Source organism: Mobula birostris, chromosome 13, assembly GCF_030028105.1.
Source record: "Mobula birostris isolate sMobBir1 chromosome 13, sMobBir1.hap1, whole genome shotgun sequence".
Taxonomy (NCBI): Eukaryota; Metazoa; Chordata; class Chondrichthyes; order Myliobatiformes; family Myliobatidae; genus Mobula; species Mobula birostris.
In genome coordinates, this window is record NC_092382.1 from 105,972,476 (window position 1) to 105,999,804 (window position 27,329).

Sequence of the window (27,329 nt, forward strand, 5' to 3'; positions counted from 1 at the left end):
CCGTGAACCTCCTTTCAACCCTTTCCAATGCAAGCGCATCTGGCCGAATTTGGAAACGGACTCAGAACTGCTCACAATACACGGTGAGGCCTCACCAATGCTTTATAGAGCCTCAGTGTCACATCCTTCTGTAATCCTCAGCCTCGGCTCGCACGGGATCTTCAAGGGGAAAACAACTTCCGGCGCCGCCTGACAGAGAAATCTCCTTCGTGTGGATGCTGCGTGATCTGTTGCCCGGTTACAAATCCGCACCGCAAAATATCAAACACTACACAATATGCGATTAAACGATTGATCTTTATAATTCTTAGTTTGAACTACATGGTTAGTAAAAAAAAAACAATAAAAAAGAAGAGGGCCCACTCTCATGAAGCAGTCCATTGCCCATCGTTGGGGCTCACTTTCTTTAATTTGGTCCCGTCAGCTTCCAAGTGTAGCCGGACCTTGGACCGTCGCTCCTCAGTCCACTCCGCCCCGTGGTCTTCTGACCCTCTCCATTCGTGTCCTCTCTCTCCATCGCTCTCCGACGAACGAACGCGAACAATCCGGCTCCCAGACACACAGGAAAGAACAACATTTCCCCCATTGAATATCCCCTGCATGCCAAAGTCCTGTTATCTCCAGTCATCACCCAAACGTTGCTCTGCAGAGAAACCATTACCCTAACAGTGCAACTTTTTCGACCAGCCATTACATCAGCTTTAGTAGTGAAACCTTGCTGCGCGTTACACTTGTTTTTATATTTAAACCTCTTGACATGACCCCAGTGCGAACATGATATTTTGCTTCCTGTCCACCAAATCGACTGTAAAGTAACCTTTCGGGAATCCTGCACGAGGTCTCCCAATTCCCGTTGCACTGCAGATTTTTGGATTTTCTCTCCATTTAGAAAATTGCTTACGGCTTCATTTCTTGTACCAAAGTGCATGACCATACACATCCCGACACTTCATCCATCTGCCTCTTCCTTGCCCATTCGTCCAATCTCTCTAAAACTGACTTTAGCCTCTCTGCTTCCTCAGCGCTATCTGCAGATCGGTGATGTCACTGCCGATCTGCACTGACTGAGGTTTCCCGGTGAGGATGTCCCGCATCCAGTTACTGAGGGAGGTACACGGACCCAGTAATCGTAGAACGGAGAATGTGACCGATCTCGACTGTGATGATAAAAATGGTGACGGGGATGTCCGGCCATTTCACGACCTGTCCAGCGGGTGCCGCCTTTCCTGGGAAGAGAACAGCCGGCCGGTTAGTTATCAGACAACCATCAGCTGCGAGTTCAGTGCGAGTGGAGAGACTGGGAAGAAAGAAAAGGTGAGCGTTCGGGTGGTGGAGCAAGGGAGAGGGAAGAGAGAAACAGAGAGCTGATGTAGAGGGACAATGAGATAGAGAGGCATAGGGACAGAGGTGATAGAGATCGGGTGGGAGCTGAAGAGAGGAGCAGGTTAGGGTCATTCATGAAGGATAGTGAGGGGGAGGCACTGAGCAATACCGAGAGAAAAAAAAAACAGTGTAAACCGAGGGAAAAGGACTTGGATTGAGAAGGAAGGCAGAGAGATAGAAAGAGAGAGGGACAGAGTTGGAGAAGGAGAGAGGGGAAAGGAAGGGCAGAGAAAGGGGAGTAGGATGGGGAGTGGGAGAGTGAGGGGCAGTTCAAGAGGGTGAGAAAGGTAGGATAAAGAAGATAAAGAGAGTAGAGAGTAGGGGAGAGAAGGGAAGGTGGGGAGAGAAAAGATTGAGGGTGGTCGAAGTGAGAGAAAGGAGTTGGTACAGAATGATGGCGACAGAAGAAGAATGGATGGAGTGAGGTAAGAGAAATTTGGAGATGGTTGAAGAGAGAGAAAGAGGGAGAGGGAGAGGTACAGGTGTCACAGTGGGGGTGGGTTGACGGAGAGAGAAGATATGGAAATAGAGGAAGTGAAATTGACAGAGATGGCGTGGCTGGTGGGCAGCGAACCTGAGTAAGACACAGGGAGGAAGGAGCATGAGAATGGAGGGGGAGTAAGAGGGAGGCTGAAGGGATCGGGGAGGGAGAGGGAGGCTGAGTGGGAAGAGAGCCTGATGAGTTAAAGCGAGAGGAAAAGGCGACAAGGAGGGTGCAGAAAGAGCTAGAAGAAACGGGGTGGTGTAGTGAAAAGGAGAGGGACGTGGAGGGGAATCCACGCTGGCTCTCACCTCGCCGTGCGCCGTCCCTTCCTGGGATATTCCTGACCGGATTTTTCAAACCTTCACAGAGAGGCAGAGACTGCAAGAGTGTAGGATAGGGTGACCTGGCAGAATTACCCCAATTCAAAGCCCCCTTAACACCCTTCCAATCTCCTCTGTCCTCTTCCTCACCTCTCTACCCCGTCTACCTCTCCCTCTTTTTCAGATCCCCATTCTCCTTCTGATCGAGGCACCATCAGGGCTGGGGAAAAGATGACCTCGCCTGTGTTATCAAGCCTCAAATCCACCCTCTACACCACAGCTAATCTTGAACCAAAGCTCCACAACGCCCCCGGGATAACTCCACAATCATCTCTCATCCAACCTCCGTGATCTTATCTCCTTCTGTCCTGATGCCCTTTGTCTCCCTCTCGAAGCGTTCACTCCCTCCGACCCATCTCCACCCTCCGCTTCCCTCCCATTGACCTACCGCCCTCTCATACAACTTGCGTGTCCCTCCCTCCCACTTTCCATTCCCATAACCTGACCCTCTACCACCCTCACTCCTCCCTCCCATGCAAAACCCTCCTCTCTTTCCCTTCCTCTCCTCGCCTCTCCACAAAGCCCATCAGAGAATAATATGAAACCCATCCTTCCACCAATTTACAAAGGATGGAAGGGGTGCGGGGGAGTTGTGGGGAGGGTGGAGAGTGGACACAGAGTTTTCTGTCGTAGAAGGAGGGAGGGATGCAGCGGGCGGGATATATCGGTAGGGAGAGAAGGGAGGGTGAGGGAAGAAGTCGATGGCGGGCTAAAGAGTGAGGGATAGATGAGGGTAGGGAGCGGGCAAGAGGAATGAAAAGAGAAGGCGAAGGGTTGCGATATGGACAGTGGGAAGTAGAGGAAGGGAGATGTGGGAAAGAGGTGAAAAAAAGTAGGGAAGGAGAAAGGTGGGAGGGTGAGGGAGCGAGAGAGGATGATGGAGAAAGAGAAGAGGGATGGAGGATGGTGGTGAGTGGAGAGGCGCATAATGAGAAGGAGCAGAGGAGGTACGTTACCAATATTGGGAGGGTGGAGAGGCGGAAAGTGGAGCGAAGCGGAGAAGCAGGGGGAGTAGGATATGGGAGGAACGGACGGGAGTGATGGAGGAGAAAACAAGGCGACAGAGAGAGGCAGAGAGATGAGGAAAGGGATTGTCAAGTAGAGGGATGGGAGGTGGGGGGCGCTGAAGTTGGGAGGTGAAAAGGAGACGGAGCACAAAGGTGGGAGGAAACTCCTCCTCGGAATCCCGGCTCCTGAGACAGAGGAATGAGTGGTCTGGAGGGAGGTAAGAAGAATGAGAAGGGAGGATGAGGGAGTTGAATGAAGAAAGAGGAGGGAAGAGATGAATGAAGGGGATACTGGTATGGGGAGGGGAATATAGGTCTGGGAGAGGGAGTTGGGGTGAGCGCATTGGACGGGTTGGGAGGTGGTGGGGACGGAAAGAAGGGAAGCAAGGCAGAAGGACCAGTTGCAGGCTGGGAGCTGCGGGGAGAGAAGGACGGTGAGTGGGAGACGAAAGCAGGAGCGAGCGGGCAAGCGGGAAACAGGAATGAAGTGCTGCAAGAGAAAGAGGAAGGTTGAGTGGAGGAGTGAGGAAGGGTGGGGGGGATATGGAGCAAAGGAGGGGCGGGTAATGGGGAGGAAAAAAGGAATCTGAGACATGGCTGGTTGAATCGGTGAAAATAGTATCAAGTTCCCAAACTCAACCACCACACGCCCGCCTCCACTAGAAAGGCGGAAGAGTCGGGGAATGGTTGGGCAGGGCGATATCTCTGAATCGGGGTGACAAGTGAGTTGGTGGTGCAGGGGAGAAAGAGAGAGGGGCAGGCAGATGTGGGAGAGGGGTAAGGTAATGGGGAAGAGGTGAGATTGGGGGAAGGTGGGAGAGAAGAGGAGAGATGAATGGTGGAGGCAAAGTGGTGAGAGAGAAGGGACAGAGAGAGAGAAAGACATGGGATAAGGAGGGAAGATAGACTGCGTCACTGGAAGTGGAAGACGAGGAATAGCTGTGGAGGGAATGTTTGGTGGGGAGCTGTTGACTCTACTCGGAGTGAGAGGGGTCACTCACCTCCGTGGGGTTTGGGTGTTTGCCCTGGGGCCGTGGTTTCTCGGAGACACGTGGTCTGAATTCCCGGCGATGGGCAGGAGCAGTGGGCCGTCGAAGGCGGAAAAGGGAATCCAACCAGGGGATGCAAATCTCTGGGAAAATATAGGCTCTGTGTGAGTGACACAAATCCCTCTGACATTCCGTATACTCTTACATTCCATTATTGTCACTCCCCTTCCACTACTCTCCCTCAATCGTCCGTATTCCTTCTCGTTCATCCGTCCCTTCCTTCGCTCTTTTCTCTCATCTGTACCACCCTCTCTCTCCTCCATATCCTCCTCTTCGTTCCCTCTCACTCCATCTCTCTCCCTCTCTCTGCTCCCTACCCTCCTCTCCACTCTCTCTTATTCCATCTCTCCCTCTCTCCCGTCCTTATCCACGCACCCACTACCACTCTATTTCTCTATCCATCTCCCTCGTCCCCTCCCGTTTCTCCATCTCCATCACTCCCTTCACACCCACCGTCCAATCTCAAAACACTCCCTCTTCTCTCATGCCCTCTATCTACTCAGTCCACCGTTACCCACTTAAATCGCCCTGTCGACCCCCAATCACCCCCTCTCTCTCTCTTCCCCTCTTTCACCCCACTCTCACTACTGCTCCCCCCGCCACTCTGATCTTTCTCGACAACCCTCTCGCACGAACTCCACCCACACTTCCCGCAACAACCTGCTCTCGGTTCCTCTTTCCATCGGCTGTTCATCTGCTGTTTGCAGGTTTCGGTCTGACTCACTTATCATCACGGGTTTCTTCAGACCAAGGTTGCTTCCCCTTTCTGAGTTCAGAGACACAGAGAATCGCCGACAGGAAGGACGACATCAAAATTACCTGCATATGAAGTTCACAAAACGGACTCACTGTCTCCTTCCCGAGGTGAGTGGGACAGAAGGATGGAGGGAGAGAGTTTCAAACTTTGTCTGACCCCAAGGGCTTGTTAATGAGACAGTGTGGACGCAGCGTCACTTTTCGTCTGACCCTGGGGCTTGTGATTTTTCAGTGCGGAGGGAGCTTGACTTTGGCTCTACTCCGGCATTCTGTGAAGAGACAGTCTGCAGGGAGTTGCAATCAATTCTGAACCCGAGGGTGTGTGATGTGACAGTGTGGAAGGAGCCTCAACACATGTCTGACCCCGGGAGTGTGTAATGGGACGGTGTAGTGGGTGCTTCAATCTCTGTCTAACCCCGGGAGTGTGTGGAGGGAGATTCAATGTGTGTCTGAACCCGGAGTGTGTGATGGGACGGTGTGAAGGGAGATTCACTCTGTGTCTGACCCGAGAGTGTGTGATGGGACGGTGTGGGGAGAGATTCACTCTGTGTCTGACCCCGGGAGTGTGTGATCGGACGGTGTAGAGGGTGCTTCATTCTCTGTCTAACCCCGGGAGTGTGTGGAGGGAGATTCACTCTGTGTCTGACCCGGGAGTGTGTGATGGGACGGTGTGGGGGGAGCTTCTCTCTGTGTCTGACCCCGGGATTGTGTGATGCGGCGGTGTGGAGGGACCTTCACTCTGTGTCTAACACAGGAGTGTGTGATGGGACGGTGTGGAGGGAGCGTCATTCTGTGTCTGACTACGGGAGTATCTAATGCGACAGTGTGGGTTGAATTCACTCTGTGTCTGACCCCGGAAGTGTGTGATGAGATGATGAGACGGTTTGAAGGGAGCTTCACTCTGTGTCTCACCCGGGAGTTTGTGGCCTCCACTCTCCTCCACTCCCTCCCTTTTCCCACAGCACACAATTCCTTCTCTATGATTCTTAACTCAAGTAGTGAGTTGCCAGTGGTCCTGACCCATATAGGTACCAATAACATCAGTGTGTATAGGGAAGTGTTCAGACAAAGTGACGTCAGTGATTCAGTTTTTAAATTAAAGGATAGGACCACTGCAACAGTGAGATCAGACATAGGAAGACCGTACAGTTTAGCGCGTGGTCAAAAAAAAAGTGTAGGTGGGAGGGTTTCAAAATTTTGGATCACTGTGACCTTTCCAAGGAAGGTGGGATCTTTACGGAAGAGATGGAGAAGGTTTCCACCTAAGCTGGAGAGGAACGAATATCCCAGCGAGAAGTTTTGCCAGAACTGTGCATGAGGGTTTTGGGGACAGTTGTTAAACTCGAGTTGCAGGGACGTGGGCCTCAGATTGCAGCATGTTTGTTACTGGTGTCCTAATCTGCGTAACTTTCAATGCTGGACGATTTAAGTAAAGGCGGATGTGCTCAGGGCATGAATCAACACATTGAATTATAATACTGTTGCCATTATTGAGACTTGGTTGCAGGCGGAGCAAGCCGGACAGCACGAGATTTCGGGTTCCCCTATTTTTAGTGGTCAAAAAGCGGAAGGAATCAATGGAGGAGGGGTGACATTACCAGACTGAGAAAATGTCTCCGGAGAGCCCAGTCAGCACAGGCAAGAGAACTTGTCTAAGTGAGGCATTATGGGTGAGAATGAGGAATAAGAAATATATGACCATGTCATGGTGCTGCATTATGGACCAGACAACAGTCCGCTCGATTAAGGGAAACAAATTTGTCGAGAGATCGTAGACTGTTGTGAACCAAAGAAACCGTAGAAAAATTACAGCGCAGAAACAGGCCTTCTGGCCCTTCTTGGGTGTGCCGAACCATTTTCTGCCTAGTCCCACTGACCTGCACACAGACCATATCACTCCATACACCTCCCATCCATGTATCTGTCCAATTTAATCTCAATTGTTAAAAAAGAACCCGCATTTACCACCTCGTCTGGCAGCTCATTCCATACTCCCACCACTCTCTGTGTGAAGAAGCCCTCCCCTTAACACATGTCCTTTTTTTTATCTCCCCTTGCCTCAGTGGAAAAATCCTTTTTGCATTCATTCTATCTATACCCACCGTAATTTTATATAACTCTATCAAATAGAAACATAGAAACACAGAAAATAGGTACAGGAGTAGGCCATTCGGCCCTTCGAGCCTGCACCGCCATTCTGTATGATCATGGCTGATCATCTAACTCAGAACCCTGCACCAGCCTTCTCTCCATACCCCCTGATCCCTTTAGCCACAATGGCCATATCTAATTCCCTCTTAAATATAGCCAATGAACTGGCCTCAACTGTTTCCTGTGGTAGAGAATTCCACAGATTTAACAGTCTCTGTGTGAAGTTCTTCCTAATCTCCGTCCTAAAAGGCTTCCACTCTATCCTCAAACTGTGACCCCTCGTTCTGAACTTCCCCAACATCGGGAACAATCTCCTTGCATCCAGCCTGTCCAGCCCTTTAGCATTTTGTACTTTTCAATATGATCCCCCACGCTCAATCTTCTAAATTCCAACGAGTATAAGCCTAGTTGATCCAATCTTTCATCATATGAAAGCCCTGCCATCCCAGGAATCAATCTGGTGAACCTTCTCTGTACTCCCTCTATGGCAAGAATGTCTTTCCTCAGGCTAGGGGACCAAAACTGCACGCAATACTCCAAGTGTGCTCTCACCAAGGCCTTGTATAACTGCGGTAGTACCTCCCTGCTCCTGTACTCGAATCCTCTCGCTATAAATGCCAGCATACCATTCGCCTTTTTTCACCGCCTGCTGTACCTGCATGCCCACTTTCAATGACTGGTGTATAATGACACCCAGATCTCGTTGCACCTCCCCTTTTCCTAATCGGCCATCATTCAGATAATAATCTGTTTTCCTGTTCTTTCCACCAAAGTGGATAACCTCACATTTATCCACATTAAATTGCATCTGCCATGAAATTGCCCACTCAACTAATCCATCCAAGTCTCCCTGCCTGCTCTTAGCATCCTCCTCACAGCTAAAACTGCCGCCTAGCTTCGTGTCATCCGCAAACTTGGAGATGCTGCATTTAATTCCCTCATCTAAGTCATTAATATATATTATCAACAACTGGGGTCCCAGCACTGAGCCTTGCTGTACCTTACTAGTCACTGCCTGCCATTCTGAAAAGGTCCCGTTTATTCCCAGTCTTTGCTTCCTGTCTGCCAACCAATTCTCTATCCACATCACTACCTTACCCCCAATACTGTGTGCTTTAAGCTTGCAGAATAATCCCCTGTGTGGGACCTTGTCAAAAGCCTTTTGAAAATCGAAATATACCACATCCACTGGTTCTCTCCTATCCACTCTACTAGTTACATCCTAAAAATTTCTTTCAGATTTGTCAGACATGATTTTACTTTCACAAATCCATGCTGACTTTGTCCGATGATTTCACCGCTTTCCAAATGTGCTGTTATCACATCGTTGATAACTGACTCTAACATTTATCCCAGCACCGATGTTAGGCTAACCGGTCTATAATTCACCGGTTTTTTCTCGCTCCCTTTTTTTAAGAGGCGGGGTTACATAAGCCACCCTCCAATCCTCAGGAACTAGTCCAGAATCTAAAGAGTTTTGAAAAATTATCACTAATGCATCCACTATTTCTTGAGCTACTTCCTTAAGCACTCTGGGATTCAGACTATCTGGCCCGTGGGATTTATCTGCCTTCAATCCCTTCAATTTACCTAACGCCACCTCCCTACTAACATTTATTTCCCTCAGTTCCTCCATCTCACTGGACCCTCTGTCCCGTACTATTTCCGAAAGATTATTTATGTCCTCCTTAGTGAAGACGGGCCCAAAGTAGTTATTTGATTGGTCTGCCATGTCCTTGCTCCCCGTAATCAATTCACCTGTTTCTGTCTGTAGGGGACCTACATTTGTCTTTACCAGTCTTTTTATTTTTTCTTTTCACATATCTATAAAAGCTTTTACAGTCAGTTTTTATGTTCCCTGCCAGTTTTCTCTCACAATCTTGTTTTCCCTTCCTAATTAAGCTCGTTGTCCTTCTCTGCTGAACTCTGAATTTCTCTCAGTCCTAAGGTGAGCCGCTTTTTCTGGTTAATTTGTATGTTTCTTCTTTGGAATTGATACCATCCCTAATTTCCCTTGTCAGCCACGGGTGGACTACCTTACCTGATTTATTCTTTTGCCAAACTGGGGTGAACAATTGTTGTCCCTCATTCTTCTACGATCCAGGGAATAAAGTCCTAACCTATTCAACCTTTCTCTGTAACTGAGTTTGTTAAGTTCCGGCAACATCATTGTAAACCTTCTCTGTACTCTTTCAAACTTATTAATACCCTTCCTGTAATTTGGTGATCATAATTGAACACAATAGTCGAGATCTGGCCTCGCCAATACCTTATACAACCTCATGATAACACTCCAGCTCTTATACTCAATACTTTGATTAATAAATACCAATGTACCAAAAGCTCGCTTTACGACCCTACCTACCTGTGACTCCACTTTAAGGAATTTTGTATCTGCATTCCCAGATCCCTCTGTTCTACTGCACTCCTCACAGCCTTACAATTAACCCTGTATGTTCTACCTTGGTTTGTCTTTCCAAAGTGCAATACCTCATACTTCTATGCATTAAACTCCATCTGCCGTTTTTCAGATATTTTTCCAGCTGGCCCAAGTCCCTCTGCCAACTTTGAAAACCTTCGTCACTGTCCACTACTCCTCCAATCTTTGTATCATCGGCAAATTTGCTCATCCAGTTCAGCACATTATCTGCCAAACCATTGATATAAATGACAAATAAGAATGCACCCAGCACTGATCCCTGTGGCACACCACTAGTCACAGGCCTCCACTCTGACAAGCAATCCTCTACTACCACTGTTTGGCTTCTTCCATTGAGCCAATGTCTAATCCAATTTATTACCTCTCCATGTGTACCTAGCGACTGTTTTTCCTAACTAACCTCCCATATGGGACCTTGTCAAAGGCCTTACTGAAGTCCATGTAGACAACATCTACTGTCTTCCCTTCATCCACTTTCCTGGTATCCTCTTTGAAAAATTCCAATAGATTGGTCAAACATGACCTACCACACACAAAGCCATGCTGAGTCTCCCTAATAAGTCCCTGTCTATCCAAATGCTTGTAGATTTTGTCTCTTGGTACTCCCTCCATTAACTTACCTACTACCGAAGTTAAACTCACCGGCCTATAATTTCCCGGAGTACTTTTCGATCCTTTTTTAAACAACGGAACAACAGGAGCCATTCTCGAATCTTCCGGTACCTCACCCGGAGATACCGACATTTTAAAAATATCTGCCTGGGCCCCTGCAATTTTAACACTAGTCTCCTTCAAGGTCCGAGGGAATACCCTGTCAGGTCCCGGGGACTTATCCACTTTAATTAGCTTCAAGGTAGCAAGCACCTCCTTCTTTTCAATCTGTGCATTTTCCGTGATCTCACGAATTGTTTTCCTTAATCCTATAGACTTCATGGCAGTTTCCATAGTAAATACAGACTCAAAAAATCCATTTCAGATCTCCCCCGTTTATTTTGGTTCCGCACATAGCCGACCACTCTGATCCTCAAGAGGACCAATTTTATCTCTTACAATCCTTTTACTCTTACTATACCTGTAAAATCTCTTTGGATTATCCTCAACTTTGACTGCCAAGGCAACCTCATGTCTTCTGTTAGCACTCCTGATTCCATTCTTAAGTATTTTCTTGCACCTTTTATACTCCTCAAGCAGCTTATTTACTCCCTGTTTCCTATACACGTCATACAACTCTCTCCTCTTCTTTATCAGAATTGCAATATCCCTTGAGAACCAAGGTTCCTTATTCCTATTCACTTTGCCTTTAATCCTGACAGGAACATACAAGCTCTGCACTCTCAACGTTGCTACTTTGAAGGCTTCCCACTTACCGATCACATCTTTACCAGAGAAAAACCTATCCCAATCCACGCATTTAAGATCCTTTCTCATTTCTTCAAAGTTGGCTTTCTTCCAGTTTAGAAACTCAACCCTAGGACCAGAACTATCCTTGTCCATGATCAAGTTGAAACTAATGGTTTTATGATCACTGGAACCAAAGTGCTCCCCTAGACACACTTCCATCACCTGTCCTTACTCGTTTCCGAATTGTGATCTAGAGGTCGCGTCCAGTTGGTACCTGTATATATTGATTTAGAAAACTTTTCTGAACACATTTCACAAACTGTAAACCATCTAAAACCCTAACAATATTGGACTACCAATCAGTATGTGGAAAATTAAAATCCCCTACCATTACAAATTATGTTTCCTACAGTTGCCTGCTATCTCTCTGCAGATTTACTCCTCCAGTTCTCGTTGACTATTGGGTGGTCTATAATACAAACTCACTAATGTAGCCGTATCTTTCCTGTTTCTCAGCTCCACCCACAAGGACTCAGTAGACAAGCCCTCTAACCTGCCCTGCCTGACCACTGCTGTATCATTTTCCCTGACAAGCAATGTTACCACACCACGCCCCCCCCACCCCACCTTTCATTCCTCTGCCTCTATCACATCTGAAACACCGGTAACCTTGAATAATAAGGTGTTATGATTACATCTTTCCAGGATCTATTTCCCTATCTGCTCCTCCACATCGCTGTTACTATTTTTCTCCATACCCCATCTGTTCAGACAGGCACAGACACACATACACACACACACACACACACACACACACACACACACACACACACACACACACAGAGGGGAGGGTGGAAGATTCCACTATTTCTTTCCTGTAGGAGATGTGAGAGAAAGCACAAAACTGTTCATAGCTTTGTTTTCAGTTTATTTATTATTTCCTTCTTTACAGTTACACATTGAGAACAGTAGGCATATCTGGCTGAAGCATTGAATCTTTCTCCTGTAGGACACGGGACGGCAGAGAGACTCCAGTGCCTCTGACTACTTCACCTGTGAGAAGTGTATCCGGATGCAACTTCTAACACTCGGAGTTAAGCATTTGGAACTGGAACTGGATGAACTCAGGATCATTCGGAAAGCTGAGGGGGTGATAGGGAGAACATATTGGGAGGAAGTTACGCCCACCGTGTAGGTCAGAGGAAACAGGGTGATGGTCAGGAGGCTGAAAGGGTTAAAACAGCCGGAGCAGAATATTGTATCCTTGTGGCCAACCTCCTAAGCAATCGGTGGATTGGGAGAGGCTATTTTCTGGCAGTGGTGCAGCTGGCAGTGGGCACGTGGCCAAGTGGTTAAGGCATTCGACTAGCGACCTGAAGGTCCGAGTTCGAGCCCTAGCCAAGGCAGCATGTTGCGTTCTTGAGCAAGGCACTTAACCACACAGTGCTCTGCGACGGCACCGGTATCGGCCCTTGCTCTTCCCTTGGACAAGATCGTTGTCGTGGAGAGAGGAGACTTGCAGCAAGGGCAACTGTCGGTCTTCCATTCAACCATGCCCAGGCCTGCGCCCTGGATAGTGAAGGCTTTCCTGGCACAGATCCATGGTCTCGAAAGACTAACAGATGCCTTAATAATATAGCTGGTAATTTGAAGCCCAAGCGCTATTTAACCACAGTGCCCTTGGGGAAGTCTTGGACCGGCAGTAGTGGGAAATCTTGAAGGAGAGAGTGAGTTCGGTGTACACGGATGGGTTTCACACACTGTGAATGCAGAGCAGAACAAATGAAACGAGCGACAGGGCAGATAGGAATTGGGAAAGAATTTGACCTTTCTGAATTCACTATTTGATTTCTGGTCGCCCGGTTACGGGAAGAGTGTGGGGGTGCCTGGAACAGAGAGTATAATCTATAAGCAGATGGCCCAGACAGACTGTGTATTTACCTGGTTCGGTGGAGTCTGTTGGGTGAACTGATACAGTTCTGTATCATTACGATATACACTGGTACACCGTACATCCGCTGTATTTCTCTGCAGCAGCGGAGTCTGGGGATGTGGGGGGTCGGGGAGGAGACGCAGGTTTATACATTATGAGAGGTACAGGGAGTTCAGACAGCCGGTGTATTTCTTTCGAGCGGTGACAAGGATTGGAGGGAGATGGACATTGCTTCGGCAGAAAGGATGTCACTGGTATAGCACAACATTGTGGCCAAAGGGCCTGTACATTTCTGTGATTTACGTGCGCTGCTCTTCGGGAGGGGAGAGACGGATTTGAACTCAGAGAGTGGGAAGCGCAGGCTTGGATTAGATCAGGGAAGGTGACGAATAACAATGTCGAGGAACGATTTTTCGACAGACGACATGGTCAGTGATCGACCCACAAGGAGAGACCGATCAGTCTCAAGCATTGGTTAATCGGCGTTTTAACAGCGACTCTCATTATCACGGGTATCTGCTGGAGGATTCATGGTGAGTTCAACACCGTTCGTACCGACCAAACCACAGAGAATAAAAATGACCACTCTAACAGCGACACTCCCCTACATTACCCCGAAACACCCGGAACAGTGATAACAACACACCCCTCACTGCGGTACTGACGGGACCCGAACCATGATTACCACACACCAATCACCGTGACCCCGACACGACAGCCATCAACACATCCCTCAACATGATACGACAAATCCCTCAAACTGATACCGACACACGCCATACTGTAATAACGATTCATTGTAACACCGACACGCCATTCACCGTGGCACCGACACATCCCGCACTGTGACGTGGACACATCCTTCACTGTGACATAGTCACGTTCCTCATTTTGAATCGGACTCCTCCCTTATTGTGGCGCCAACAGTCACCGCACTGCATCGCTGACATAACGGTCGCCGTAAAAACAACACATCCCCCACCGTGACAACGACAAACCCCTCACAGCTCGCCTACTCACCCCCCATTGTGATAACAGCACACCACTCACTTTGACACGAGCCCAGCACTGTGACGACACGTTCTTCGCTGTGACAGAGACACGCCTGTCACCATGAGACCGACACACACTCACCGTGACCCTTACATTCTCCTCATCTTATTGAACGTATAAAGATGTTACTAGGAAAGATGACGAGGGTAAAGCGGTGGATGTTGTCTATATGGACTTCAGTAAGGCCTTTGACAAGGTTCCACGCGGAAGGTTAGTTAGGAAGGTTCAATTGTTAGGCATTAATATCGAAGTAATAAAATGGATTCAGCAGTGGCTGGATGGGAGACGCCAGAGAGTGGTGGTGGATAACTGTTTGTCAGATTTGAGGACAGTGTCTAGTGGTGTGCCTCAGGGATCTGTACTGGATCCAAAGTTGTTTCTGTTATATATTCATGATATGCATCATGGGGTGGTAAATTGGATCAGTAAGTATGCAGCTGATACTAAGATAGGTGGAGATGTGGATAATGAAGTAGGTTTTCAAAGTTTGCAGAGAGATGTGGACCATTTAGCAGAGTGGGCTGAAAGATGGCAGATGGAGTTTAATGCAGATAAATGTGAGGTGCTACATTTTGGTAGGACTAATAAATAGGACATACATGGTAAATGGTAGGGCAGTGAAGAATGCAGTAGAACAGAGGGATCTAGGAATAATGGTGCAATATTCCCTGACCGAGGATCTCATGTGGATAGGCTGGTGAAGAAAGCTTTTGGTATGCTGGCCTTTATAAATCAGAACATTGAGGATAGAAGTTGGGTTGTAATGTTGAAATTGTATAAGGCATTGGTAAGGACAAATTTTCAGTATTGTGTAAAGTTATTTTCACCGAAAAATAGGAAAGATGTCAATAAAATTGAGAGAGTAGAGAGGAAATTTACTCGGATGTTGCCTGGGTTTCATCTCCTAAGTTACAGAGACAGGTTGAACAAGTTGCGTCTTTATTCTTTGGAGCGTAGAAGGTTGAGGGGGGACTAGATAGAGGTGTTTAAAATTATGAGGGGGATAGATAGAGATGACGTGAGTAGGCTTTTTCCATTGAGAGTGGGGGAGATTCAAACAAGAGCACATGAGTTGAGAGTTAAAGGGCAAAAGTTTAGGGGTAACATGAGCGGGAATTTCTTTACTCAGAGAGTGGTAGCTGCGTGTAACAAGCATCCTGCAGAAGTGGTTGAAGCATGTTTGATGTTGTCATTTAAAGTTAAATTAGATCGATATATGGGCAGGAAAATAATGGAGGGTTATGGGCTAAGTGCAAGTCCGTGGGAGTAAGAGTTGGGGACGGGCTGGAAGGGCAGAGATGGCCTGTTTCTGTGCTGTAATTGTTATATAGCTATCTGATTAAAAACTCATGCGTACAAATTCGCCAGGAGGAGTGTGTTTGGGGAAATATTAAAATAAAAAAACAACAAAGAAGCTATTGAGTGAGCAATAAAGAAAGTGAATCTAGATTATGAAAATGAACCAGCATAAAATATAAAAAAGCGAATAGTCGAAGGTTTGATAATTTTATAAAGAGGAAAGGTTGGCAAAAGTGGATGTAGGTCCCGTGGAAGACGAGAAGGGGCATTGATATTTGATAGTGAGTAAATGCCAGATGCTCTGAATGACTATTTTGTGTCGGTCTTCACAATGGAGGCCACGACTAATATGCCAAAGTGCGATGTTATGGATGCGATGGGAGGTGAGGACTTCGATACAATAGCTATCACTAAGGAGGTAGCGCTGAGGAAACTTGTGGGCCTAGAGATAGACCACTCCCCTCGTCCTGATCGAATGCACCCCAGGGTACTGAAAAGTATGGCAGAGGTTATGGCAGAATCTTTGGCAAAATTTTACCAAAATTCTCTGGAAGCTGGGCAGATCTCAACGGATTGGAAGAAGGCAAATGTCAGGCCAGTGTTGAAAAATAAAATATGTAGGCAAAAGGCATGTAACTATAGGCCACACAGGGAAAAGTTGCTGCTGAACGCCGCAGGCCAGGCTCCATCTCTAGGAAGAGATAGAGTCGACGTTTCGGGCCGAGATCCTTCGTCAGGCCGAAGTGAAAGAAGAGCTAGTAAGAGATTTGAAAGTGGGAGGGGAAGGGGGAGATGAGATACGATAGGAGAAGACAGGAGAGGGAGGGATGGAGCCAAGAGCTGGACAGTTAATTGACAAAAGGGGAATGAGAGGCTCATAGGACAGGAGGACTACGTAGAAAGAAAAGGGGGAGTGCGGGAAAAGTCCAGAGTATGGACAAGGAGTGTAGGGAGAGGGACAGAGGGAGAAAACGGAGAGACAGAAAAATAATGGGTGTATATAAATAAATAACGGATGGAGTACGAGGTGGAGGTGGGGCATTAGCGGAAGTTTGAAAAGTCAGTATTCCTGCTATCGAGTTGGAGGCTACCCAAACGGAATATAAGGTGTTATTCCTACAACCTGAGTGTAGCTTCATATTTACAGTAAAGGAGACCGTGGATAGATATATCAGAATGGGAATCGGACCTTGAACTAAAATATGTGGCCGCAGGGAGATCCTGCGTTCTCTGGCGGACAGAGTGTAGGTCTTCAGCGAACCGATCTCCCAGTCTGCGTCGGGTCTCGCCAATGTATAGAAAACCGCATCGGGAGCACCGGACGCAGTATATCACCCCAGCCGACTCACAGGTGAAGTGTCCCCTCACCTGGAAGAGCTGATTGGAGCCCTGAATAGTAGTGAGGGCGGAAGTGTAAGGGCATGTGTAGCACATAGAAACATAGAAACATAGAAAATAGGTGCAGGAGTAGACCATTCGGCCCTTCGAGCCTGCACCGCCATTTATTATGATCATGGCTGATCATCCAATTCAGAACCCCGCCCAAGCCTTCCCTCCATACTCCCTGATCCCCGTAGCCACAAGGGCCATATTTAACTCCCTCTTAAATAGAGCCAATGTACTGGCCTCAACTACTTCCTCTGGCAGAGAATTCCACAGATTCACCACTCTCTGAGTGAAGAAGTTTTTCCTAATCTCAGTCATTAAAGGCATCCCCTTTATCCTCAAACTGTGACTCCTTGTTCTGGACTTCCCCAACATCGGGAACAATCTTCCTGCACCTAGCCTGTCCAATCCCTTTAGGATTTTATACGTTTCAATCAGATCCCCCCTCAATCTTCTAAATTCCAACGAGTACAAGCCCAGTTCATCCAGTCTTTCTTCATATGAAAGTGCTGCCATTCCAGGAATCAATCTCGTGAACCTTTTTTGTACTCCCTCTATGGCAAGGATGTCTTTCCTCAGATTAGGGGATCAAAACTGCACACAATACTCCAGGAGTGGTCTCACCAAGGCCTTGTACAACTGCAGTAGTACCTCCCTGCTCCTGTACTCAAATCCTCTCGCTATAAATGCCAGCATACCATTCGCCTTTTTCACCGCCTGCTGTACCTGCATGCCCACTTTCAATGACTGGTGTATAATGACACCCAGGACTCGTTGCACCTCCCCTTTTCCTAATCGGCCACCATTCAGATAATAATCTGTTTTCCTATTGTTGCTACCAAAGTGGATAACTTCACATTTATCCACATTAAATTGCATCTGCCATGAATTTACCCACTCACCCAACCTATCCAAGCCACTCTGCATCCTCTTAGCATCCTCCTCACAGCTAACACTGCCACCCAGCTTCGTGTCATCCGCAAACTTCGAGATGCTGCATTTAATTCCCTCATCCAAGTCATTAATATATATTGTAAACAACTGGGGTCGCAGCACTGAGCCTTGCAGTACCCCACTAGTCACCGCCTGCCATTCTGAAAAGGTCCCGTTTATTCCCACTCTTTGCTTCCTGTCTGCTAACCAATTCTCCATCGACATCAATACCTTACCCCCAATACGATGTGCTTTAAGTTTGCACACTAATCTCCTGTGTGAGACCTTGTCAAAAGCCTTTTGAAAATCCAAATATACCACATCCACTGGTTCTCCCCTATCCACTCTACTAGTTACATCCTCAAAAAATTCAATGAGATTCGTCAGACATGATTTTCCTTTCACAAATCCATGTTGACTTTGTCCGATGATTTCACCGCTTTCCAAGTGTGCTGTTATCACATCTTTGATAACTGACTCCAGCAGTTTCCCCACCACCGACGTTAGGCTAACCGGTCTATAATTCCCCGGTTTCTCTCTCACTCTTTTTTAAAAAAAAGTAGGGTTACATTAGCCACCCTCCAATCCTCAGGAATTAGTCCAGAATCTAACGAGTTTTGAAAAATTATCACTAATGCATCCACTATTTCTTGGGCTACTTCCTTAAGCACTCTAGGATGCAGACCATCTGGCCCTGGGGATTTATCTGCCTTCAATCCCTTCATTTTACCTAACACCACTTCCCTACTATCATGTATTTCACTCAGTTCCTCCATCTCACTGGACCCTCTGTCCCCTACTATTTCTGGAAGATTATTTATGTCCTCCTTAGTGAAGACAGAACCAAAGTAATTATTCAACTGGTCTGCCATGTCCTTGCTCCCCATAATCATTCACCTGTTTCTGTCTGTAGCGGACCTACATTTGTCTTTACCAGTCTTCTCCGTTTTACATACCTATAAAAGCTTTTACAGTCTGTTTTTATGTTCCCTGCCAGTTTTCTCTCAAAATCCTTTTTCCCCTTCCTAATTAAGCCCATTGTCCTCCTCTGCTGAACTCTGAATTTCTCCCAATCCTCAGGTGAGCCACTTTCTCTGGCTAATTTGTATGCTTTTTCTTTGGAATTGATACTATCCCTAATTTCTCTTGTCAGCCACGGGTGCACTACCTTCCTTGATTTATTCTTTTGCCAAACTGGGATGAACAATTGTTGTAGTTCATCCATGCAACCTTTAAATGCTTGCCATTGCATATCCACCGTCAACCCTTTAAGTGTCATTTGCCAGTCTATCTCAGCTAATTCACGTTTCATACCTTCAAAGTTACCCCTCTTTAAGTTCAGAATCTTTGTTTCTGAATTAACTATGTCACTCTCCATCTTAATGAAGAATTCCACCATATTATGGTCACTCTTATCCAAAGGGCCTCTCACGACAAGATTGCTAATTAACCCTTTCTTATTGCTCAAAATCCAGTCCAGAATAACCTGCTCTCTAGTTGGTTCCTCGACATGTAGGTTCAAAAAACCATCCCGCATACATTCCAAGAAATTCTCTTCCTCAGCACCTTTACCAATTTGGTTCACCCAATCTACATGTAGATTGAAGTCACCCATTATAACTGTTGTTCCTTTATTGCACACACTTCTATTTTCCTGTTTAATACCATCTCCGACCTCACTACTACTGTTAGGTGGCCTGTACACAACTCCCACCGCGTCTTCTGCCCCTTAGTGTTACGCAGCTCTACCCATATCGATTCCACATCTTCCCGGCTTATGTCCTTCCTTTCTATTGCGTTAGTCTCTTCTTTAACCAGCAACGCCACCCCACCACCCCTTCCTTCATGTCTATCCCTCCTGAATATTGAGTATCCCTGAACGTTGAGCTCCCATCCTTGGTCACCCTGGAGCCATGTCTCTGTGATCCCAACTATATAATAATCATTAATAACAATCTGCACTTTCAATTCATCCACCTTATTACGAATGCTCGTTGCATTGACACACAAAGCCTTCAGGCGCTCTATTACAACTCTCTTAACCCTTATACAATTATGTTGAAAAGTGGCCCTTTATAATGCTTGCCCTGGATTTGTCGGCCTGCCACTTTTACTCTTTTCCTTAGTACTTTTTGCTTCTACCCTCATTTTACACCCCCCGTCTCTCTGCACTGGTTCCCATCCCCCTGTTGTGAACTAACCTCCTCAGACCTAGCCTCTTTAATTTGTTTCCCACCCCGTAACCATTCTAGTTTAAAGTCACCTCAGTAGCCCTCGCTAATCTCCCTGCCAGGATATTGGTCGCCCTAGGATTCAAGTGTAACATGTTCCGCTTACAAGGATCAGTGCCAGGAGGGAGATCGGTGGGGAGGGATAGGGTGGACGAATGGACAAGGGAGTCTCGTAGGGAGCGATCCCTGCGGAAAACAGAGAGACGGGAGGAGGGAAAGTTGTGCTTAGTGGTGGGATACCGTTGGAGGTGCCGGAAGTTAAGGACATCTCCTTCTTCCTGGAATGTAAAGCCTCATCCTGAGAGCAGATGCGGCGAAGTCCGAGGAATGTGTGCATTATATACACGCAGTCTTTCTCTCTCTCTCCTTTTTCTCCCTCTGTCTCTCTCACTATACCCCTTACCTATCCTCCGGGTTTTCACACCCATCCCACTTTCCTTTCTCCCTAAGTCTCCTGTTCCAAGATCTTCTCATATTCCTTTAGCCAATCAACTCTCCAGCTCTTGGCTCCATCCCTCCCCCTCCTGTCTTCTCCTAACGTTTCGGCTATGCCCCTCCCCCTCCCATTTTCAAATCTCTTACTAGCTCTTCTTTCAGGTAGGCCTGACGAAGGGTTTCGGCCCGAAACGTCGACTGTACCTCTTCCTAGAGATGCTGCCTGGCCTGCTGCTTTCACCAGCAACTTATATATGTGTTGCTTGAAATTCCAGCATCTGCAGATATCCTCGTGTTTGCGTAACTCTTGGCCAGTTAGTTTTACATCTGGTCTTGGGAAAATGCTTGAGTTATCATTAAATAAGAAATAGGGAGGCATGTGGAAGGAAATGGATCCATCAAGCAGGCGCAGCATCGATTCAGCAAAGGCAGATCCTTTTCGACTACCTCTGTGAGGATATAACTATTTATATGAATAAAAAATTGCAAATGAAATATTGACTTTCGTTGCTGGAGGGATTGAATTCAGGAGCAGGGATTTAAGCTGCAACTTCATAGGGTACTGTGCACCTGTGCAACTGCAAATCGTGAGTACGATGTGCAGTTCTGGTCTCCTCACGTGAGGAACGGTATACCGGCCTTGGAGGCGCTGCAGAAGAGGTTCATCAGGTTAATTCCATAAAATAGGGTGGATAGACAAGGAGGAAAGATTGAATCGTCTGGCACTGTTTTCGCAGGGATTAAGAGGACATCTTATGATACATATAAATTTTCTAAAGGAATAGATACGTCAGACACCGATTACCCCTCACCGTTCCGCATCGTGACAGCGACATGCACCACACTGTGACCCGAGAAGCCCCTCAGCGCAGCCCCGACAGGACCCTTAATGTGACCCCAACAAGCCCCTCAGCGCAGCACCGACAGGATCCTTAATGTGACCCCGAAACATCGCTCTCCATGATAAGGACAAGTCCCTCAGCGTGACTCCAACAGGACACTCAACGTGATACTGACATACCGCTCACCGTGTTTCCGTTAAGCCCCACAGTGTGACAACTACACGTCCCTTAGCGTGACACCGACACAGCCTAACCATCATTCTCAGTATCACAGATTCGTCACTCTCTGATCACCTCCGACCGAGAGCACCAGAAACTTTGTGAACAATACCAGGAGATGAACAGTACCCAGCGCCAGTGTGGACTGCAGGTAAATGAATTGAACTCAACCCTTGAATACAATATAACTGAGAATTCCCGTCTGGTTGTCTCCCGAAGCACCTGTTTCAGGAATATTTCCGTCCTCAGCTAAAACCTCTCCATCCTCGAAAGCGAATTTTTCGTCCACGAAAATACAAACTCCGTCCTGAACTCCAAACTGACACTAACCAATCTCGATCAACAGATTTCAGACCTCGAAATGAAGTACAGTACTCTGAGCGAAGTCAAGGCTCAAATCTGCCAACTGCTGTTCAGCAGAAAAAGTGAGTTAACACACCAACCCGCACACGTTCTCCCGCTACTCATCGCTGAGCAGAGTGAGAGGAAGCTATATTCTGAGTCTGATCCCGGAGGTGTGTGGTGGGATGGGGCGGCGAGCCCGACCCCTAGTGTCTGAGCTCGGTAGTGCGTGATAGGATGGTGCGCCGGGTGCTTCACTCGGTAAACACAAAATACTCTGCAGATGATGGGAGCAAAGCAACACACGCAGCACCCTGCAGGAACTCAGTAGGTCGGGCACCATCCGTGGAAACGAACAGTCAATGTTTCGGGCCGAGACCCTTCGTCAGGACTGAAGAGGGAGGGGGCAGGGGCCCTATGAGAAGATGTGGGGAGAGGGTGGAAAGGAGAAGGCAGGTAGAAGCCAGGTGAAAAACCAGTAAGGGGAAAGATCAAGGGGTGGGGGAGGGGAAGAAGGGACAGGATAGGCAGGAAAAGTGTAGAAAGAATAGGTAAAAGCACAAAGGGTAGTAGAAGGAGGCAGAATCATGAGGGAGGTGACAGACAGCTGGAGGAGGGGGCAGAAGGAAAATGGGATGGGGGAAGGGAGGGGGAGGGAATTACCGGAAGTTAGAGAATTCAGGCCAAGGGGCTGGAGACTACCGAGACGGTATACGAGGTGTTGCTCCTCCAACCTGAGTTTTGCCTCATCATGGCAGTAGAGGAGACCATGTCTGGACATATCGGAATGGGAAATATGAAGCAGAGTTGAAGTGGGTGGTAACCGGTAGATCCTGTCTGTTGTAACGAACGAAGCGGAGGTGCTTGACGAAGCGGTCACCCAATCTGCATGGGGTTTCACCGATGTAGAAGGAGCCGCATCGGGAGCACCGGATGCAAAAAAATAGCCCCAACAAACTCAATTGTAAAGTGTTTCCTCACCCGGAAGGACTGTTTGGGGCCCTGAATGGGGGCAAGAGAGGAGGTGTAGGGACTGGTGTAGCACTTACGCTTACTTGGATAAGTGCCACGTGGGAGATCCGTGGGGAGGGGAGGGACGTGTAGATGAGGGAGTTGCGGAGGGAACGATCCCTGCGGAAAGCTGAGAGGGTTATAGAGGGAAAGTTGTGCTTCGTGGTGGAATCCTGTTGAAGGTGGCTGAAGTTACGAATGGTAATGTGCTGGATCCGGAGGCTGGTGGAGTGGTAGGGGAGGACAAGGGGATCTCTGTCCCTGTTGTGGTGACTGGAGGATGGGGTGAGGGCTGAAGTGCGGGAAATGGAGGAGATGCGTGTGAGGGCATCATTGATGACGGTAGAAGGGTCTGATCCTGTGTGGTGTTGGTTGGGATGGAATGGAGGGAGATTCACTCTGTCTCTGACCCCGATGTGCGTGATGGGACTGTAGGGAATGATATTCACTGCTACTTATTCCTAATTTCCAGAGCATACGTGTTCCGAGGAGTGGATCCAAAATAAAGATCGGTGTTATTACGTATCCATGTTTGATACATCTTTCAACACAGCGGTGCAGGAATGTTCAAACCGCAATGCAAGTCTGCTTGAAGTCAAATCAAGGGATGAAGCGGTATGTGCCACAGCACAAGAAGATCCCACAGGAATCATCACCCACTCCCGGGGTCAGACACAGAATGACACCCACAATATACTCCCAGCACACAGTCCCGGGTGAGACACAGAGTGACACCCATACTACACTCCCAAGACACATACTCGGAGTCAGACACAGAGTGCAGCTCCCTCCACAACGTACCATCACACGCCTCCGGGTTCAGACACAGAGTGAATCTCCCTCCTCACCGTCCCATCACACACTCCGGGGTCAGACACAAAGTGAATCTTTCTCCACACCGTCCCATCACACACTCCCGGGATCAGACACAGAGTGAATCTCCCTCCGCACCGTCCCATCACACACTCCCGGGGTCAGACACAGAGTGAATCTCCCTCCACACCGTCCCATCACACACTCCGGGGTCACACACAAAGTGAATCTTCCTCCACACCATCCCATCACACACTCCCGGGATCAGACATAGAGTGAATCTCCCTCCACAACGTACCATCACACACCTCCGGGTCAGCCACAGAGTGAATCTCCCTCCACACCGTCCCATCACACACTCCGGGGTCAGACATAAAGCGAAGCTCCCTCCACACCATCCCATCACAGATTCCTGTTGTAATCAACCGAGAGAAGCTCTCTAAATAATTTTCGTTTCTTGGCATTAATCAGATAAATTTAATTTCCCAGAGTTTTCTATCCCAGAAACTTGTGTACCGATACCGTGCATACTGGATTGCAAAATGCGAAGACGGGTAAGATTTGGACTGATCTGTGGGGTGAGAGTTGGTCATTGACATAGTCCTGACGGGGGGAAAAGGGATTCGTTTACGATGAGGCAGTATGAGGTTGTCGGGAGAGTTTGGTACAATGGGAACATTTTGAGGCCGACATGTGTCTGTCGGGGAAGGACGGAGCAGTGTGAATATTTCGGAAACCTCCAGGGGGCAGTGGGGAGAGCTCAGAACACAGGGATTACGTCATTTGGGTACTGACGATTGTCGGTGAGGAGGGCGCGGTGGAGTGGGATCATTTTGGAGATAGTCGCCGGGCTGTGAGGAGGGGGAGCAACAGCAGGATTAGTTTGGTGAATGTCAGAGATCTGAAGGCCGAGAGTAGGACAACTGGATTAGTTTGGAGACCGATACAGGGCGGTGGACACACAGTGGGTTAATGGGATTAGTTTGCGAACTGACGCACGGATGTGGGAGGGAGGGTGCCAGTGGTGTAAGTCTGGAGACGGACCCGAAGCTATGAGGAGAGTGCGGTGCAGTGGGATATGTTAGCAGACTGGCGCGAAGCTCTGGGTAGAGGGAAGAGCAACGGGATTAATCTGGGACCGACTAGGGCTGAGGGAAGTTTGTGGACAAGTGGGATTCATCTCGGGAAAGACATAAGTCTGTGCGGAGACGGTGGGACAGTGGGGTTTGTTCGGGGAGTTAAACAGATCTGAGGGGAGAGGGTGGGCCTGTTCGATTAGTATGGGGACTGACAGGGGACTGTGGTGAAAAAGTGGATCGGTGAGTTAGTTTGGAGAGACACGGGGCTGTGGGGTGACATTGGATCAGTACGATTAATTTAGGGACAGCCACAGTATTCTGGGGAGACATTGGGACCGTGGTATCTGTCTGGGTACTGGCCTGACAGTGGATGAGTGGGATGAGTTTGCGGACTGACTCAGCCTGTTAGGAGAGAGCGATTTCATGGGTTAGCTTGTGGACGATCTCGGTTCGGGTTCTCTGCTGGAGCTGTTTTGTCTCTGCTTAAATTGTTTATCCCCGTTGGACAGGAATGCGGGCCCGAGTCTCCTGTACAGCGTGTTCTCTAGATCGTCCGTCTGCAGAGATTGCAACTCCCATCTAGGGAACGACCGTTGCAATCGTGATTGGCGTTTCATCTGCGAGAAGTCGGCACCTTTGTTCCCGGATGTTCCTGAAAAGATTAAGGATCTCTGTCGACAGCCACTGGAGGAGACGTGAATCAAGTCATTTACCCCAATTTCTCCTCCTTGTTTGCCCTTCACTCTCACTCCCCGATCCTTTCAAATTCCCTCCTCACATTCTCTGCCCCTTCCCTCCTACTCTCACACCTCCTCTTGTCGCCATCATATTCTCCCTGCGAAACATCGTCAAACCTCTCTCGCCATCTATCCCCACATTTCTCACTATTCCCCCAGTTCCGTTCTTCCCCGCTCCCTCCACCTTTCTCTCTACCCCCTCATCTCCCCTCATTTTGTCGAGCTTTCTCCGCCCGCTCTTTCCCTGCTCCCTCTGCACACCTCTTTCACTTCTTTCACGCTCCCCCACGGCACTCTTTCTCTCCCCCCTCCCTGTTCTCTCTAAACAATCTGTCTCCCTTATCCCTCTCTCTTTCGCCTTTCCACCCACTCTGAGCTCAATCCTGTGCCGTCCGGTGCTCGATAACTCAACCCTGGGTAAGACACTATGCCTATTCCCTTTGTCTGTGCCCCTCTGGCGTTTATGGAACTGTGTAAATTTACAACTACGCTCCAGGCAATAACGTCCCAACCTACCCTTCCTCTCTCGATAACTCAGTCCTCCGAGTTTAGTAATATCCTTGTAGAACTCCCTGTACATTCTATCCAGTTCAATGGCATTTTCCCCTAAAACTGTGTGCGGCCACACCGACTGCAATGTGAGCTCCTCACTCCTGTACGCCGGTGCCCTCAGTGGTGAAGACCAGCGGGCCAAGAGCCCTGCCCACTCGTATCGGATGTTTCCTACCGGAATGGTAATTTCATTTATTATCTGTATGACGAGGTCCTGATTTACCCCTATGTACTGTGCTTTTAAAAAGGACAAAGAGAGAGAGGTGTCCAGCACAAAAACCTTGTTAAAAAGACAGAATTATTTAACACCGACATTTGTTTTCAAGAGAGAGAGAGAGAGAGTCGAGGACTGCTCACAGCATGCTGACATCTGTACAAGGGCACTGCTTTCAGCTTCTGCATTCTTACAGACAGAGAAGGGAGGAACTGTTTAGGTAACAGTTGGCATTTAACACGGGTAATAAATAAAAGTTCAGGCAGTAGACCTCAGACATGGTTTTGGGAACTGAGTGAGGTTTATAGTTTTGGAGGATCAATCAGGCGAATAGATCAATGACTCTCGCAGGGTGAAAAGGGGGTGACTGGTGGGGAGGTGTTTATGTCTCCAAACATCGCCTGGGTTGATAATTCCACCACAGAAGAACGGTACCCTTTGTTTTGTTCACAGTTGGTGATCTAAAGATAACTGGAAGATCGACGGCGTCAGCTCACCTGAAGACTCAAACCTCTCCCCGTCTCTCTCTCCATCAATATATATTCATTGATAACCTGTGTGAGATATCTGCATTTATATTACTCTATTGCGTAGTTACTAATAAATACCATCAGTTAATAGCAACACTGGACTCCAAAGTGCTTTCAATTTATGCTTCTTCTTTTACCCGTCACGAGGTACGTGACGAGTGCCGAGAAAGATACTTTTGAAATTTTCGTTATTTTTTTTTCTCTAACGGCGTTCTGAGAAGCGGGACTGCGCAGGCGTGTGACGTCGGGCAGTGCAGCGCGGCAGATTTAAAAGGGGCAGAGCCTCATAGAGCGGCAGCGTAGTTTGCGGGCGGCGGAGTGAGCCGGGAGCAGAGTGAAGACTTAAGGGCTTCGGCTCAACGGGCTTAGGCGGAAACGAGCGAGGCGAGGAAGGTTTGGAATTCATTTTCTGTTGTTAATTGAGGAGAGGGGCAGTATGAGTGTGAGGGCAGTTTGTTGTTCTCGGTGTCGGATGTGGGAGGCCCTGGAGTCTCCAAGCCTCCCGGACTCTCACATCTGCGCCAGGTGCATCGAGATGCAGCTCCTAAGAGACCGCGTTACGGAACTGGAGCTGCAGCTCGATGACATTCGTCTGGTCAGGGAGAGTGAGGAGTTGATAGAGAGGAGTTATAGGCAAGTGGTCACACTGGGGCCACGGGAGGCAGACAAGTAGTTCACGGTTGGGAGAGGGAAGGGGAAGAGTCAAGTAATAGAGAGTACCCCGGTGGC

General features: G+C 48.1%; 1 protein-coding gene across 7 annotated transcripts in view; it reads left to right on the plus strand.

The window, feature by feature from the left end:
• Positions 1-26,685, plus strand: part of LOC140207279 (uncharacterized) — a 44,063-nt gene extending 17,378 nt beyond the window's left edge. Inside the window, exons 7-14 of one of the 7 annotated variants that reach the window (XR_011888543.1) lie at positions 5,011-5,167; positions 12,001-13,457; positions 21,370-21,473; positions 21,669-21,747; positions 23,148-23,290; positions 23,978-24,042; positions 25,077-26,038; positions 26,524-26,685. The gene's annotated coding sequence lies outside the window, so the exon portion shown is untranslated. Of the gene's footprint in view, positions 1-1,022; positions 1,315-5,010; positions 5,168-12,000; positions 13,458-21,304; positions 21,474-21,668; positions 21,748-23,147; positions 26,039-26,523 lie in introns of those variants that run through there. The other 6 variants (XR_011888541.1, XR_011888540.1, XR_011888539.1 and 3 more) reach the window with 6 other exon arrangements.
• Positions 26,686-27,329: the final 644 nt, after the last annotated feature.